The sequence below is a fragment of the Gastrolobium bilobum genome, unplaced genomic scaffold (assembly GCF_033153095.1).
Source record: "Gastrolobium bilobum isolate Gb01-03AN ecotype WA unplaced genomic scaffold, APGP_CSIRO_Gbil_v1 utg59620, whole genome shotgun sequence".
Classification (NCBI taxonomy): Eukaryota; Viridiplantae; Streptophyta; class Magnoliopsida; order Fabales; family Fabaceae; genus Gastrolobium; species Gastrolobium bilobum.
In genome coordinates this window covers 45,871-61,914 of record NW_026898834.1, presented here as the reverse complement: position 1 = coordinate 61,914, position 16,044 = coordinate 45,871, and the positions used below count along the sequence as shown (strand labels likewise).

Sequence of the window (16,044 nt, the reverse complement as noted above, 5' to 3'; positions counted from 1 at the left end):
GCAACAAAGTCCATCTACTTCACTGGCCTTCTCCACATGCATCAACTGGTCAAGTGTGCAATGGGGTAGATTTGCTCAAGCAGATGATTATCAACAGAACCAACATTTCCAAGGTACCTTATTTATCAATCACTTTCTGAACACAAAGGTCAACTTTCTTTTTGGAACATGAATAAGTAAATAAAATCACCAAAAAAAAATAAAAAATAAAAAACACTCCAAACCAACGATCGAGCACATAGGTAGCAAACACCGTTGATTTGACTTTAATATATTCAAAATCATAACACTAAATACAGCAGATCGAAAAGGTTCCTTGTTCAGATTTTGGCATTTATCAAGAAAAAAAAATAAAAATAAAAACTTCCTACTACCCCAAATCCCCATTTAAAATCTATCAAAAGGGTAATTTCCAAAATTAAAAAAGTTTCGATTTCCAATAAAAAAATTAAATAAAAACAATCAAATATCATTCAGATAATCAGAACAGGAGATCAATTAATTCAAAACAGATGCATGTCGGGACCGAGAGTTCTTGGCTGTGCTTACAGATTTGATCGAAACGAAGGTGGATCCGAAACAAGGGACAAGAATGTCGGTGAATCGAAGGGAAGCTGAGCCACGAACGAAGCGGAGACAACGAGAAAGAGAGAGTTTGTCCCTAAGGTTGCAAGAGGAGGACGCCTCAGACGCTGAGAGTTCACGCGCTTTTCCTTTGGGACTAGAATATGCTAACATGCGCCGTGAGAGAAAAAAGTGGAGAGAGAGGGAGAAGAAAAAAGGTTTGGGGAAGCAGTGAAGACCTAAAATTCGTTGAACCAATAAATATATGTGCTGGTGGACTGGGCCTCGGTGTTCGTTGACCAAAAAAAAAAAAAAAAGAAAGAAATGAGTGGTAATTTAAAAAGAAGATAGGGATATAAATATGGGACAGGTTATATTTAAAAACTTTTTTGTTTACAAACTCTTATAAATTACCCTATATTCTCCCGGAAGAATACAAACTTTTACAAAATACACTATGTTCTCCCGGAAGAATATAGTATAATTTGTAAAAAAATTCAAAAAAGTTTGTAAACGGATCCTGTCCCTATAAATATAAGAAAAAAAATTTCTCTACTGGAAAAGGAGCATCCCAAAAATTGTACATTGGGATCATAATAAAAAAATCCGTGCTGTGCATTTTTTAACTAGCCCCTCTTTTTCTTTTTAGAAATTACCAACAAAAATTAAAGAAATATACGTGCAATGATTTCATACAAAATTTTTAATCCATTTATTTATTTGATTTTTAGGAGGTGTACTGGATTAGGATTTTAAAATATATTTTTTGAGATAAAAAATCTTATAGATTTTAAAAGATTATTTAGAATTTTAGGGACTTTAAAAACTTTTTTAAAAAACTTCCCTTACAATCAAGATTTCATGAGATTGGATTTTAAAGGATTTTAATAGAATTTATAAGATTTGAAAGGACAATATGAATTTATAAGATTTTAAAAAATCATATGAATTTTTAACAAATATTCAAAATTACAAGAGTCAATAAAAAAAGAAAATGTTATAATTACCACCTATTCAAATTTTGAAAGTAAAACATAATATAATTTTTGACAAACATTCAAATTACTAAGTAACAACTTTTCACATATCTAAAATTATAAGCATTTTCTCGTTCTTGCTCTTGGGTTTGACCAATAGGTTGAAAATTATCATTCTTCATTGGTTCTTTGGTGTTCTAGCCCTCAAAGTCCAAGCAAGGATTCATCTTGGTCTCTTGCTTTGATTATAAGCCTGGTGCTAGTGACCTGCTTATTGGCTTTATTGACATCACTGTTTATTTTCAGGCTTTGCAGAAGAAAGCAAGCACTGGATAACTCATGGAAGCTCATTTCCTTTCAAAGGCTGAAATTCACTGAATCTAACAGTGTCAAAAATGATAGAAAATAATATTATTGGCAGTGGTGGTTATGGTACTGTGTACCGTGTTGCTGTTGATGGTTTAGGCTATGTTGCTGTGAAAAAGATTTGGGAAAACAAAAGGTTAGACAAGAATCTTGAGAGCTCATTTCATACTGAAGTTAGAATATTGAGCAACATTCGTCATAATAACATTGTGAAGTTATTGTGCTGTATCTCCAATAACGATTCTATGCTCCTTGTCTATGAGTATTTGGAAAACCATAGCCTTGATGGGTGGCTGCCCAAGAAAAGCAAGCCATCATCTGTGTCAGGTTCAGTTCATCATTTTGTCCTTGATTGGCCAAAGAGATTGCATATAGCCATTGGAGCTGCCCAAGGTTTGTGCTACATGCATCATGATGTTTCACCACCTGTTGTTCATAGAGATGTGAAAACAAGTAACATTCTCTTGGATTCTCAATTCAATGCAAAAGTTGCTGATTTTGGTCTGGCTAGGATGTTAATCAAACCAGGGGAACTTGCCACATGTCAACTCTGATTGGTTCATTTGGCTATATGGCTCCAGGGGAATGACATTTCAATCTTATTTTTGTTTCCTTACAAACAAATATATTAAAAACAAATCAATCTCTTAAACCCCGATATGAGAGGGTGGGATGAGAACAATCCTTATACACAGTCTTATTCTTGCATATTTGCAAATAGGTTATTTTACGGAGTCAAACCCCATAATTTTTCAATCACAAAGAAACAGTTTTAGCACTACTCCAAGTTTGCCATCAATTACTAACAAATAAATTTCTTAGTTAAATTCAATTTATCTATTTTTTCATTGGCATAAGTTTAATCTGAATTTGTTTTGTCACATTTGCATTGCAGAATATGTTCAAACAACTCGAGTCTGTGAAAAGATTGATGTCTTCAGCTTTGGAGTTATCCTATTGGAACTAACAACTGGTAAACAAGCTAATTATGGCCATGAGCACTCATCTCTTGCAGGGTGGGCTTGGCGCCACATTCATGAAGGAAGCAATATAGAAGAGCTACTAGAGAATGATGTCACGGAACCAAGTTACTTGGATGAAATGTGTAACGTTTTCAAACTGAGGGTCATGTGTACTTCAACACTTCCTGCTAGTAGACCTTCAATGAAGGAGGTCTTGCAAGTATTGCTCAGTTGTAGAGAACCATTTGCTTATGGAGAGAAGAATATTGGCCACTATGATGCTGTTCCTCTTCTTAGAAATTCTAAAAGGGAGCACATGTTGAATGTTGATGATGACAGCTAGCTAAGTATCATGTTAGAGTCAGTGAAACACAGCCACATGATTACAGATTTAGAATATCATTACTGTATGGAACATGACATAAAATAGAAGCACCTTGTAACATGTAAATGCATTTGGGTCCTTAGTCCATTAATACTTTTGTCTTTTAATAAGATAATATTATATGTCATATTTTGAAGTTTTTTGAGAGTTTATGTGGAAAAAAATCAGATCATTTAAATATAACGTTCTTGAATTCCAGGCTTGTCCTCTCAAATTAAAGGTACTTAACAGTCAAATATATATTGCTTAGTATTTAGCAATCCTTAAATAGGCAAATCCCACTCGATAACCCAGCAATCTTAAATGACTGAAATCCTGAAAATAATTTATTAAAAATACCCCAAAAATGCTAAAAATTTCAAAGCACAATAAATAATCAATATGTTTATATGCTTAATAATCCTAATATCCACATTGTATTGTTTCTTACATTGCTGGCATAATATTTTTCACAAGTTTTGGCTTATGTAACGCAGTAACTACCGGTTTATTGTCGGGTTTATATTCTTTCACTTAAAGCCCAATTGGACCCGATGAGTGAGAAGAGTCTAGAAAACCTAGAGCCCAAATAGCTTAAGGTCAGAATTTCTTGATACTCATATATATTTATATACTTAAATTTTATTTTCTTTTTTTCCAATCTCTTCGTATTTATCTTTTATTTGGGTTCATCTATCACCAACCCTAACTAGTTTGGAATAAAAGTGTTATTGATGTTGATGTAGAAACCACTCGATCCTCCCCATTATCACTTTTGGGAGGAGTTTAAAGCCTTAATTTTGGACACGTCTCGAATCGAACTAGTCGCGAAGCAATGAACCGATTGAAATATTTCAAAAAAAATAAAATAAAGCCACTAGCCTTTTTATGTCTTTTCGTATTTTTATTCATTTTAGACTTAGGAATCGGAAAGTATTAAGTTAATGTGGAAGGAAAATGCAATTCATCTTAGGGGCACTGTTCCCTTGGAATAAATCTTTGGTGCTACTGTTGCACCTAGATTTAGTGCATCCCACCAATGGGAGCATTACATGTCAGAGGAGAGAGAACAAATTTGTCAGAGGAGAGAGAACAAATTTTTCAGAGGAGAGAGAATTTTGGTTGACATGTAATGCTCTCATTGGTAGGATACACTGAATCTAGGGTGCAACAGTAGCACCAAAGATTTATTCGTTCCCTTGTAGCAACCATTCGGGTAAAAATCACTTTCAATCCAAAGTTGAGACCTTGTCCATGAGTGTTTGGCTCTAAGTCCTCGGCGTGAATAAGGGGAGTTGATTTGATCTTGGTGTGTGACTGTGAGGTACGAGGCAGTTACTCTCATTTGGAATTTTGGGCTAACAACCCAATTGAAACTTTCAGTGCTCTTTATGATTCTTTGACGGATTGGTCACACTAAAAAAAAGAAAAGAAAAACCATTTTCCTTAAAAATAAAAATAAAAATTGCATTGGACAAAATATTCTTCCATAATGACGCTACATCATTGTCTTTTATGGTGGAATGTTAACGCGATGGTCTACTTTCAACAAAGGTGAGTGTGCTGTTTCCAAGCAAAAATACCATAATATATATGCTGTTAGAAAGAAAAAAGGGAAAAGTTCATAAATCGATCCTCGTGTACACTTATATTATATACATTCCTGTATTTTTTTTTTCTTACCAATTATTTTTCTGTATTTTTTTATTTATCCAAGTTCATTTTTAATATTATTAAAGGTTGTATGAGTATAATGTTACATGATCCATAAAACTTTTCTATCTACACAATTAAGAGATGGGATCCACATTTTTTTTTCTCTTTCATCATTTCACTTTCTCTCTCCTCTTTATTGTAAGTGTAGAAAAATTTTCTTACATTATGCAACATTATACTCATGAAACCCTATTATTAATAAGGAAAAAGCATCTATCCTTTTAAAGGATATAAGCTTATATCCTTTTAGATCCTAACCGTTGATTTCTGTCCATCAACGGTTATAATCTATTGGTCAAAGTTAGTGGGCCAAAATTAATTAATAATTTTGATCCAATAAATTATAACCGTTGATAGACGGAAATCAACGGTTAGGATCTAAAAAGATATAAACTTATATCGTTAAAAGGATAAATGTTATTCCCTATTAATAATTAAACTAACTTATCAATTTTATCCTTATTTAATATTTTGTTTATCACATGGGTTGAGATCACAGCACTTAGACCACTGCTCATGTCCCTAAAAGGATAGATAAAGAAATAACATTCGCTCTACCAAAAAAAAATTTAAAAAAGAAATAACATTCATCGTGCACTTATACTGTTTTACCACTTTTCAGTAGTTAAGAATTGTATATTATTATTATTAGCATCAGAGCAAGGAATTCCGTGATGAGATTCTCAAACTAGGTATTTGGTAGAAAAAAAAATTTACTCGAAAATCACGATTTTCAAGAATATAATCGAAAAATGAGTTTTTCAGAAATGTTACCAATAAATTATTTAATAGGCCAAAATATTTTTAAAAATATTGGGTTAATTTTCTTGATGCTATGTTTGGTTGTATTAAAATTTTCCTTGAGAATCTTTGAATATCACCCCTTAGGTGATATTTTTGGATGGTATTTTCAAAAACATTTACACACAAAATAAATTTTCGAAAATTTTAAAACTCTCATAACAAACGAGGATAAATAAAATGAAAAAGGATATACTTATCACCAAAAAATCTTACAACCTTAACAACTAATCTAATAACCGTTGATTTCCGTCAATTTAACGGTTATAATTTATTGAAAATTATTGGGTCGTATTTATTATTTAATTATTAATTCTTAATAAATTATAATCGATAGATTGACGGAAATCAACGGTAATTAAGTTGGTTGTAAATGTGGTAAACTTTTTTGGTGGTAAACATATCCACCAAATAAAATTACTACCTTCAAATTTCCAAAAATTTACAAAAAAAAAAAAAAAACTTCTATTAAACACCCCCAACATTTGTTATTAGTAGGGGTGGAAAAGTGGGCGCTCCGCCTCACCCCGCCATCAACCCGTCAAAAAATGAACCAGCCCGCCCTGCCCCGCTTTTGAAATTGGGCTGAAAAGCTAAGCCCGCCCCGCCCCGTTTGGCGGGTTGGGCGGGTTGGCCCGCCAGCCCGAGCCTATTTTACACTAACCCGCCTCGGCCCGCCTATGCCCGCCATCAACCCGCCAAAAAATGAGCCTGCCCCGCCCCGCCTCGCTTTTGAGATGGGTTGAAAAACTCAGTCTGCCCTGTCCCGTTTGGTGGGTTGAACGGGTTAGCCCGTCGATCCGAGCCCGTTTTGCCGACTCTAGTTATTAGCACTTCAAACGTGAACATCTTTCCAAAAGTAGGACAAAAGTAAAACCCAAAGTGAGTGTTTATTTTTACCTTGGATTTGGATTACCCCATCTATACCCATCATCTAGGATATCAATGTCAGTGCTTGTTTGAACAACTCTGGGTTCGTTCTCTCACTGTTCTACTACCGGCAGCTGATATACCCTCATTTTCACCTTCAATTTTTCTAGAAAAATTAACCATGGAATGAACCACGCAAATGATAATATTAGAGAAAGGCCACACACTTGATTAGTGAACCTTAATTATGATGCAAAATGATAAAATAAAAACTTACCATCTTTTGGCATCAGGTTAATCTTCATCAAACTCATCTCCTCCTGATCTACACTTTTGGAAACTCTCTTCAAAATCATCATCCCCTATTGATATTGATGAAACATGTACACACACCCAGGATGTCCAGTGCAGAAGCATATGTGAGCGAGCCTCAAATAACGACCCTAACAAAAAAATACAGTTTCCACTTCCGATTAAAAAAAGGGTTTTAATTAAATTTTTGAAAGATCACATCTTCAAAGAACTGAAATTTTGTAAAGGGAATAAAAGTTGATTTTTTTTATAAGAGACGAAAGTGAACATCGTATTTTTTATTAGGGACTTAAAATGAGCTTTATTCTGTAAAATAAAATAAGGGTAAAATTGACAAGTTAATTTAATTACTCATAATATGAAACCTGAATTTGGATGGAAAAAAAAAGTTATAGGGGATAAGAAAAAAGCATAAATATATAAGTGATAAAAAAATAAATTAAGTGAGATTTATCAATTTTTCCTAAAGATAAAAGTAGTAATTATTTTATGAAAATCTTTTTTCTCATTTTACCGCAGATTATCCTCTTATATTATACTCACATCAATTTTTGTGCAACTTCTTTTTCTTTAAAAAAAAATGGTGAACCTGCATTTTTTTGTGTTTGCGAGAACGAGGACTTATATGCAGTGAAATGAAGAAACTAATACCCATCGACGCTAAATGAACGAGGGGCCTTTAGCTCGGCTCGTGAAAGCCCGAGTTTACATATTTAAAATTAGTTGTTGGCACTAGGCCTGGACTTATACAAAAGCTCGTTTAATAAAAAGGTCTCAGGTTTCATTTCAAAAGCTCGGCCTTAGAGCCTCTCAGGCTGGCCTAATATATTATTTTTTATTTATATTTTATATTTTTATATTACTTGTAAATTTGTAATAATCCTCTCTTTGTCCTCAATTTATTTCACCCCATTTTATTGGTTAAACAGACTTTTTGAATAATTTTGTTCTATATTATTCTGTTTGGATATACATTGAATTTATGAATATTTATTGAATTACTAGTGTTGTTGATTATATTTTCTGTTTGGATAATTTTTGTTGTCTTATATATTTTTAAACAGGCTAAATCGGACTTTTATTTTTTGTAAATAAGCCAGGTCACTGTCCGATAATTATATTTATAATATGTAACAGGCTTGGTTAGACTGAAACATTTAAACACAGGCTTAGCCTTTTAAGACTAAAGCTCGGCTCGGCCCGTTAACCCCCTATCCATAATTATATAATGAAAATTGAGTTAAAATTTAATACTAAGATTTTAAAAGTAAAAATAAAGATTATAAATCATAAAGTTTATTATGTCATAACATAAAATAATTTAATTTGTCAAAGCCAAAATTTTGTTTATTCAGCTTACATAAAACTATTAATTTATGTATACAAGTTTTGCCAATGCAAATCTTCTCATTATGCAATACACTTATTATGTTTTTTTTTTTGTAAGCTATGCAATACAGTTATTTGATAATGTTATGCATGGACTCTGTGTGTTTCATTATATGATAACAGATTTTTTCAAAGTAAAAGCTAAATATATTTAAAGGCATTTTAAATCTGGATTTAATGGATATATATTTAACAAATATTTGAATTGATTTAATTTGTTTTAAAAAAAATATAATCAAAACATTTTGAAGATAATTCCAGTAAAAAATATTAAACATATTTATAATATCATAAAAGGAAAAAATATTTGTCCTTTTAAAGAATATATAATCTTTTGTCATTTTAGATCCTAGTTGATTTTCGTCGATCAACGATTATAATTTATTAAGTCAAAATTATTAATTATTAAAGGTTCGCTTTTTCTACGGTCAATATAGATAACTTATCTACATTGAGCCCAAAACGACGTCGTTTTGAGGCGAAAATCAAGGTATTTTTATAATTAAATTTATTTTAGGATTATAATAGTCTTTTTCAATATAATTTATTAATTTTTCAGCTCTGAACGACGTCGTTTCGAGAGCGAATGTAAATAATTTATCTACATGTTATCCAAAAAAAAAAAAAAATTATCTACATTTACTGTAGAAACGTTAAAGCCATTAATTAATAATAAATTTAACTCATTAAGTTTGACCCAATAAATTATAACGGTTGATTGACTGAAGTCAACGGCTAAGATCTAAAATGACACAAGGTTATATCCGATAACCATTTCCACCATCATAAAATAACAAAGAAACTTATATGCAAACACGCGAGTCATGCTTAATAGGCTATAATGATATTCAACTCCGTACTTCTTGAATCAATTCGTTAATTGGTTGCACCATACACAATAAAAAAAGTGAGTGCATAAAAAGATTGTAAAAGATAAAAAGTTTAAAAATACATTAAAAAAGAATAGAATTTTTGAAAATAAATAAATAATTCAAATTTCCCTGAATTTCAAGTGTATATTGGAAATCAAGTAAAGAATTGTCAAGTGCAGACTACAAGTCTTCTTGTTCCTCCTTTGCAAATCAAATCCTTAATTTTCAACAAACACACTACACCCAGAAAAACTCAAAACACCCACATGATAATCTTATCCAATTCCAGTGTTAAATTGCCAATTTACTCTTTTGTGACAATCTTCCTTATCCTGAACCATGTAGCCTCTCAGTCTCAGCTGCATGATAAGGAACATGAAGTCCTACTCAAAATAAAGCAATACCTTAAAAACCCACCATTTCTCAGTCACTGGAACCCATCAAACACCTTTCACTGCTATTGGCCTGAGATCAACTGCACCAGTGGCTCAGTCACTGGACTAGCTCTTGTCAACGACAACATCACTCAAACATTGCCACCTTTCATATGTGACCTTAAAAATCTCACACATGTTGATTTCAACTTGAATTTCATTGCTGGGGAGTTCCCAACATCTCTCTACAATTGTTCCAAGTTGGAGTACCTTGACCTCTCACAGAACTGCTTTGTTGGTAAGATTCCTAATGACATTGATCGCTTGTCCAGTTTGCAGTATCTTAGTCTTAGTTACAACAACTTCAGTGGTGACATTCCTGTGAGTATTGGAAGGTTAAAGGAACTGAGAGTACTTAGTCTTCAAGATTGTCTATTTGATGGTACTTTCCCTGCTGAGATTGCCAACTTGTCCAATCTTGAAACCTTGATGTTCCTTCCTTTGAGGTTGCCTACTAACTGGACAATGCTGAAGGCAAAGATAGAATTTCTAAAGAGGTAACCTTTCTTTTCTGATCATTTGATGTTTCCAATCTTTCACAGTCTGCCTCTAAAATTTCCTTTTTGAAGATTTGGGATCTTTAGAAGTTGAACCAATTCCAGAAATACTTCCAGTCTTCGTGATGCTTGATGAACTGCAGGACAAGGAGCAACAGCAAAAGAATTATTGAGGAAAACAAAGAGTGAAAAACTACCAAACTGGTGAGTTATTGAATATAATATTTTTGAGGAAGGCTTAGAATTTATGCTGTTCAAAAAATTTGGAAGCAATAACTAACAGTTATATATATATATATTTTTTTTTTTTGGATCCTGTATTTACAAACACTACAAATAAGGGTTAAATATAATACAAACTTATAAACCCAAAACCCAATGCTTAGTAGTGATAAAAGTGAATAAAATAGTTTCTACGAAATTGGTGTTATATGTACCTACTACTCCTCTGGATAGAATTGTTCTTCATTGCTGCAATATTTTTGACCTCATGACTGAAAGAAATTCAGAAAAAAAAAAATTAAATTGAAGTCAATATACAGTTGAGTATACAACCTTCAATATGCATGATCATAACAAGAATTATACCAGAATGTTTCCAATCTAAGAACAAGATTGCTGTGAAGTAAGAAAGCTTATGGATAAGAGTAGTTTCCTATTGATCAAATCAAAAAGATGGCCTCCCCTCCTAGGGGAAGGTTGCTAAATTTCTTAACTAGATTGAAGTATTGGTAGGACTTGAGATCCTTGGAAGCATCAAATGATCAGAAAAGAAAGGTTACCTCTTTAGAAATTCTATCTTTGACTTCTTCATTATGTTGCTCTTCACATTTGATACATTGTATGCAGGTCCATTATCTACAACAGATTCACAAAATCTTGATCCAATTTAAAACGTACATAACTAAAGTGCAGTAGTAGAGTGAACTAAACATAAGGAAATCAGAGTTTTACCTGCCCAAAATCTTCTTTTCCTTGAAGGTGGAACTTTGGAGCATATCCTTACTTGCCTACTCTGTTTTCCTACAGAGTTCCAATACTTGGTAACTATTTTAAACTAAGCAGGTGGAAAGAAATGCTACATTGCTATTTGGCGTTAACTATAAGGCTCATCAAATCAAATCAGCAATTAATAGTTACATCATTTTTTTGGATAAAACAAGCATGTTTATTAGGACAAAATAAATATAAAGAAGGTAAAAGAAAAGACATTCGCCTTAAACAAAGCATCAAAAGCAAGAAAATCTGAAATAAGCTCCCCCCACCAAAACACCAAAAAAAATAATAATAATAATAAAAAGAAAAAGAGGCTAGGGGCATACTTGCATCTTCTTTCTGGTAGAGTTTATTGATTCGGTCAAGTGCTTCGTCCTCAGCCCGAGCCATTTCCTTTACTTTTGCCTGGATAGAATTAGAAGAGGATGTGAGGAAAAACCATGTGACTAATCAGTCCATACAATATAGTTATAATATGTTCAGTAATCATCACTTAATTAGAACTAATCAACAGCTAATACTATTCATTATACATGTACTTAATTCTAACAGCCTGTAAGGATGTTACCTAGTTAGCACTACTAACAATTGATGTTGTTTTTGGGGAAAAAGAAAGAAAGAGAGATTAAATTTAATACTTCCCTTTCATCTAAAATATAACTGAGTCTAAAAGAAAGAACAAAAATGAAAACAACAAACAAATAATAAAAAAAAAAACTACCTCATACAACTGCATCCATTTAATTGACACTTTTTTTTCTCTCATCCTCCGAATAACTTCATTAGTGCAATTTGTGCCAAACTGCTTTTCAAAGAACTTTTTCCACAATTTGTCAGTCACAGGACTCAGATCACTTCCCTGCAAAAGCACATCAAGCAAATAAGGTAACCATTTTAGTCTTGTTCTAACTTCATTCATAGTTAACAAAAGCAACAAAGTCCATCTTACTTCACTGGCCTTCTCCACATGCATCAACTGGTCAAGTGTGCAATGGGGCAAGATTCGCTCAAGCAGATGATTATCAACAGAACCAACATTTCCAAGGTACCTTATTTTATCAATCACTTTCTGAACACAAAGGTCAACCAAGGATGGCGGCTCCTTACGCGCAGACACTTGATCTCTTCTCATCATAGTAATACTGAGAACCAAAATAACAATAAAACAACAAAATTTCATTAAAAAAGAAAAATAACCATGAAAAGTACTAAAAGAAGCTGATATATAATTCCTCTAATTTTCTGTTTCACAGTAAGCTTAGCATGAGATAGTTAAGACCACAATTAATACTAAAATACCATCTCTTTCTTTTTGGAACATGAATAAGTAAATAAAATCACCAAAAAAAATAAAAAATAAAAAACACTCCAAACCAACGATCGACACATAGGTAGCAAACACCGTTGATTTGGTTCAATCTATTCAAAAAAAAGGAAAGAAAGAAAGAAAGAAAATTGAACTTGATTACACTAACCTTTTACATTTATTTATTCATAACACTAAATACAGCAGATCGAAAAGGTTCCTTGTTCAGATTTTGGCATTTATCAAGAAAAAAAAATAAAAATAAAAACTTCCTACTACCCCAAATCCCCATTTAAAATCTATCAAAAGGGTAATTTCCAAAATTAAAAAAGTTTCGATTTCCAATAAGAAAATTAAATAAAAACAATCAAATATCATTCAGATAATCAGAACAGGAGATCAATTAATTCAAAACAGATGCATGTCGGGACCGAGAGTTCTTGGCTGTGCTTACAGATTTGATCGAAACGAAGGTGGATCCGAAACAAGGGACAAGAATGTCGGTGAATCGAAGGGAAGCTGAGCCACGAACGAAGCGGAGACAACGAGAAAGAGAGAGTTTGTCCCCTAAGGTTGCAAGAGGAGGACGCCTCAGACGCTGAGAGTTCACGCGCTTTTCCTTTGGGACTAGAATATGCTAACATGCGCCGTGAGAGAAAAAAGTGGGGAGAGAGGGAGAAGAAAAAAGGTTTGGGGAAGCAGTGAAGACCTAAAATTCGTTCCACCAATAAATATATGTGCCGGTGGACTGGGCCTCGGTGTTCTTTGACCAAAAAAAAGAAAGAAAAAAAGAAATGAGTGGTAATTTAAAAAGAAGATAGGGATATAAATATGGGATATATTATATTTATAAATTTTTTTTTGTTTACAAACTCTTACAAATTACACTATATTCTCTCGGAAAAATACAAACTTTTACAAAATACACTATGTTCTCCCGGAAGAATATAGTATAATTTGTAAAAAAATTCAAAAAAGTTTGTAAACGGATCCTGTCCCTATAAATATAAGAAAAAAATTTCTCTACTGGAAAAGGAGCATCCCAAAAATTGTACACTGGGATCATAATAAAAAATCCGTGCTGTGCATTTTTTAACTAGCCCCTCTTTTTCTTTTTAGAAATTACCAACAAAAATTAAAGAAATATACGTGCAATGATTTCATACAAAATTTTTAATCCATTTATTTATTTGATTTTTAGGAGGTGTATTGAATTAGGATTTTAAAATATTTTTTTGAGACAAAAAATCTTATAGATTTTAAAAGATTATTTAGAATTTTAAGGACTTTAAAAACTTTTTTAAAAAACTTCTCTTACAATCAAGATTTCATGAGATTGGATTTTAAAGGATTTTAATAGAATTTATAAGATTTGAAGGACAATATGAATTTATAAGATTTTACAGAATCATATGAATTTTTAACAAATATTCAAAATTACAAGAGTCAATAAAAAAAGAAAATGTTATAATTACCACCTATTCAAATTTTGAAAGTAAAACATAATATAATTTTTGACAAACATTCAAATTACTAAGTAACAACTTTTCACATATCTAAAATTATAAGCATTTTCTCGTTCTTGCTCTTGGGTTCTTGCTCTTGGGTTTGACCAATAGGTTGAAAATTATCATTCTTCATTGGTTCTTTGGTGTTCTAGCCCTCAAAGTCCAAGCAAGGATTCATCTTGGTCTCTTGCTTTGATTATAAGCCTGGTGCTAGTGACCTGCTTATTGGCTTTATTGACATCACTGTTTATTTTCAGGCTTTGCAGAAGAAAGCAAGCACTGGATAACTCATGGAAGCTCATTTCCTTTCAAAGGCTGAATTTCACTGAATCTAACAGTGTCAAAAATGACAGAAAATAATATTATTGGCAGTGGTGGTTATGGTACTGTGTACCGTGTTGCTGTTGATGGTTTAGGCTATGTTGCTGTGAAAAAGATTTGGGAAAACAAAAGGTTAGACAAGAATCCTGAGAGCTCATTTCATACTGAAGTTAGAATATTGAGCAACATTCGTCATAATAACATTGTGAAGTTATTGTGCTGTATCTCCAATAACGATTCTATGCTCCTTGTCTATGAGTATTTGGAAAACCATAGCCTTGATGGGTGGCTGCCCAAGAAAAGCAAGCCATCATCTGTGTCAGGTTCAGTTCACCATTTTGTCCTTGATTGGCCAAAGAGATTGCATATAGCCATTGGAGCTGCCCAAGGTTTGTGCTACATGCATCATGATGTTTCACCACCTGTTGTTCATAGAGATGTGAAAACAAGTAACATTCTCTTGGATTCTCAATTCAATGCAAAAGTTGTTGATTTTGGTCTGGCTAGGATGTTAATCAAACCAGGGGAACTTGCCACCATGTCAACTCTGATTGGTTCATTTGGCTATATGGCTCCAGGTGAATGACATTTCAATCTTATTTTTGTTTCCTTACAAACAAATATATTAAAAACAAATCAATCTCTTAAACCCCGATATGAGAGGGTGGGATGAGAACAATCCTTATACACAGTCTTATTCTTGCATATTTGCAAATAGGTTATTTTACGGAGTCAAACCCCATAATTTTTCAATCACAAAGAAACAGTTTTAGCACTACTCCAAGTTTGCCATCTATTACTAACAAATAAATTTCTTAGTTAAATTCAATTTATCTATTTTTCATTGGCATAAGTTTAATCTGAATTTGTTTTGTCACATTTGCATTGCAGAATATGTTCAAACAACTCGAGTCAGTGAAAAGATTGATGTCTTCAGCTTTGGAGTTATCCTATTGGAATTGACAACTGGTAAACAAGCTAATTATGGTGATGAGCACTTATCTCTTGCAGGGTGGGCTTGGCGCCACATTCATGAAAGAAGCAATATAGAAGAGCTACTAGACAATGATGTCACGGAACCAAGTTACTTGGATGAAATGTGTAACGTTTTCAAACTGGGGGTCATGTGTACTTCAACACTTCTTGCTAGTAGACCTTCAATGAAGGAGGTCTTGCAAGTATTGCTCAGTTGTAGAGAACCATTTGCTTATTGAGAGAGGAATATTGGCCACTATGATGCTGTTCCTCTTCTTAGAAATTCTAAAAGGGAGCACATGTTGAATGTTGATGATGACAGCTAGCTAAGTATCATGTTAGAGTCAGTGAAACACAGCCACATGATTACAGATTTAGAATATCATTACTGTATGGAACATGACATAAAATAGAAGCACCTTGTAACATGTAAATGCTTTTGGTTCCTTAGTCCATTAATACTTCTGTCTTTTAATAAGATAATATTATATGTCATATTTTGAAGTTTTTTGAGAGTTTATGTGAAAAAAAATCAGATCATTTAAATACAACGTTCTTGAATTCCAGGCTTGTCCTCTCAAATATAAGGTACTTAATAGTCAAATATATATTGCTTAGTATTTAGCAATCCTTAAATAGGCAAATCCCACTCGATAACCCAGCAATCTTAAATGACTAAAATCCTGAAAATAATTTATTAAAAATACCCCAAAAATGCTAAAAATTTCAAAGCACAATAAATAATCAATATGTTTATATGCTTAATAATCCTAATCTCCACATTGTATTGTTTCTTACATTGCTTTGTATTGTT

The 16,044-nt window shown here is 32.7% G+C and overlaps 3 pseudogenes; 2 read left to right on the top strand and 1 right to left on the bottom strand.

The window, feature by feature from the left end:
- The first annotated feature begins 592 nt into the window (after positions 1–592).
- LOC133284615 (receptor protein-tyrosine kinase CEPR1-like) lies at positions 593–3,212 on the top strand (annotated as a pseudogene).
- A 6,068-nt stretch (positions 3,213–9,280) lies between these two features.
- LOC133284614 (receptor-like serine/threonine-protein kinase At1g78530) lies at positions 9,281–15,556 on the top strand (annotated as a pseudogene).
- Positions 10,016–13,116, bottom strand: LOC133284612 (uncharacterized; annotated as a pseudogene).
- Positions 15,557–16,044: the final 488 nt, after the last annotated feature.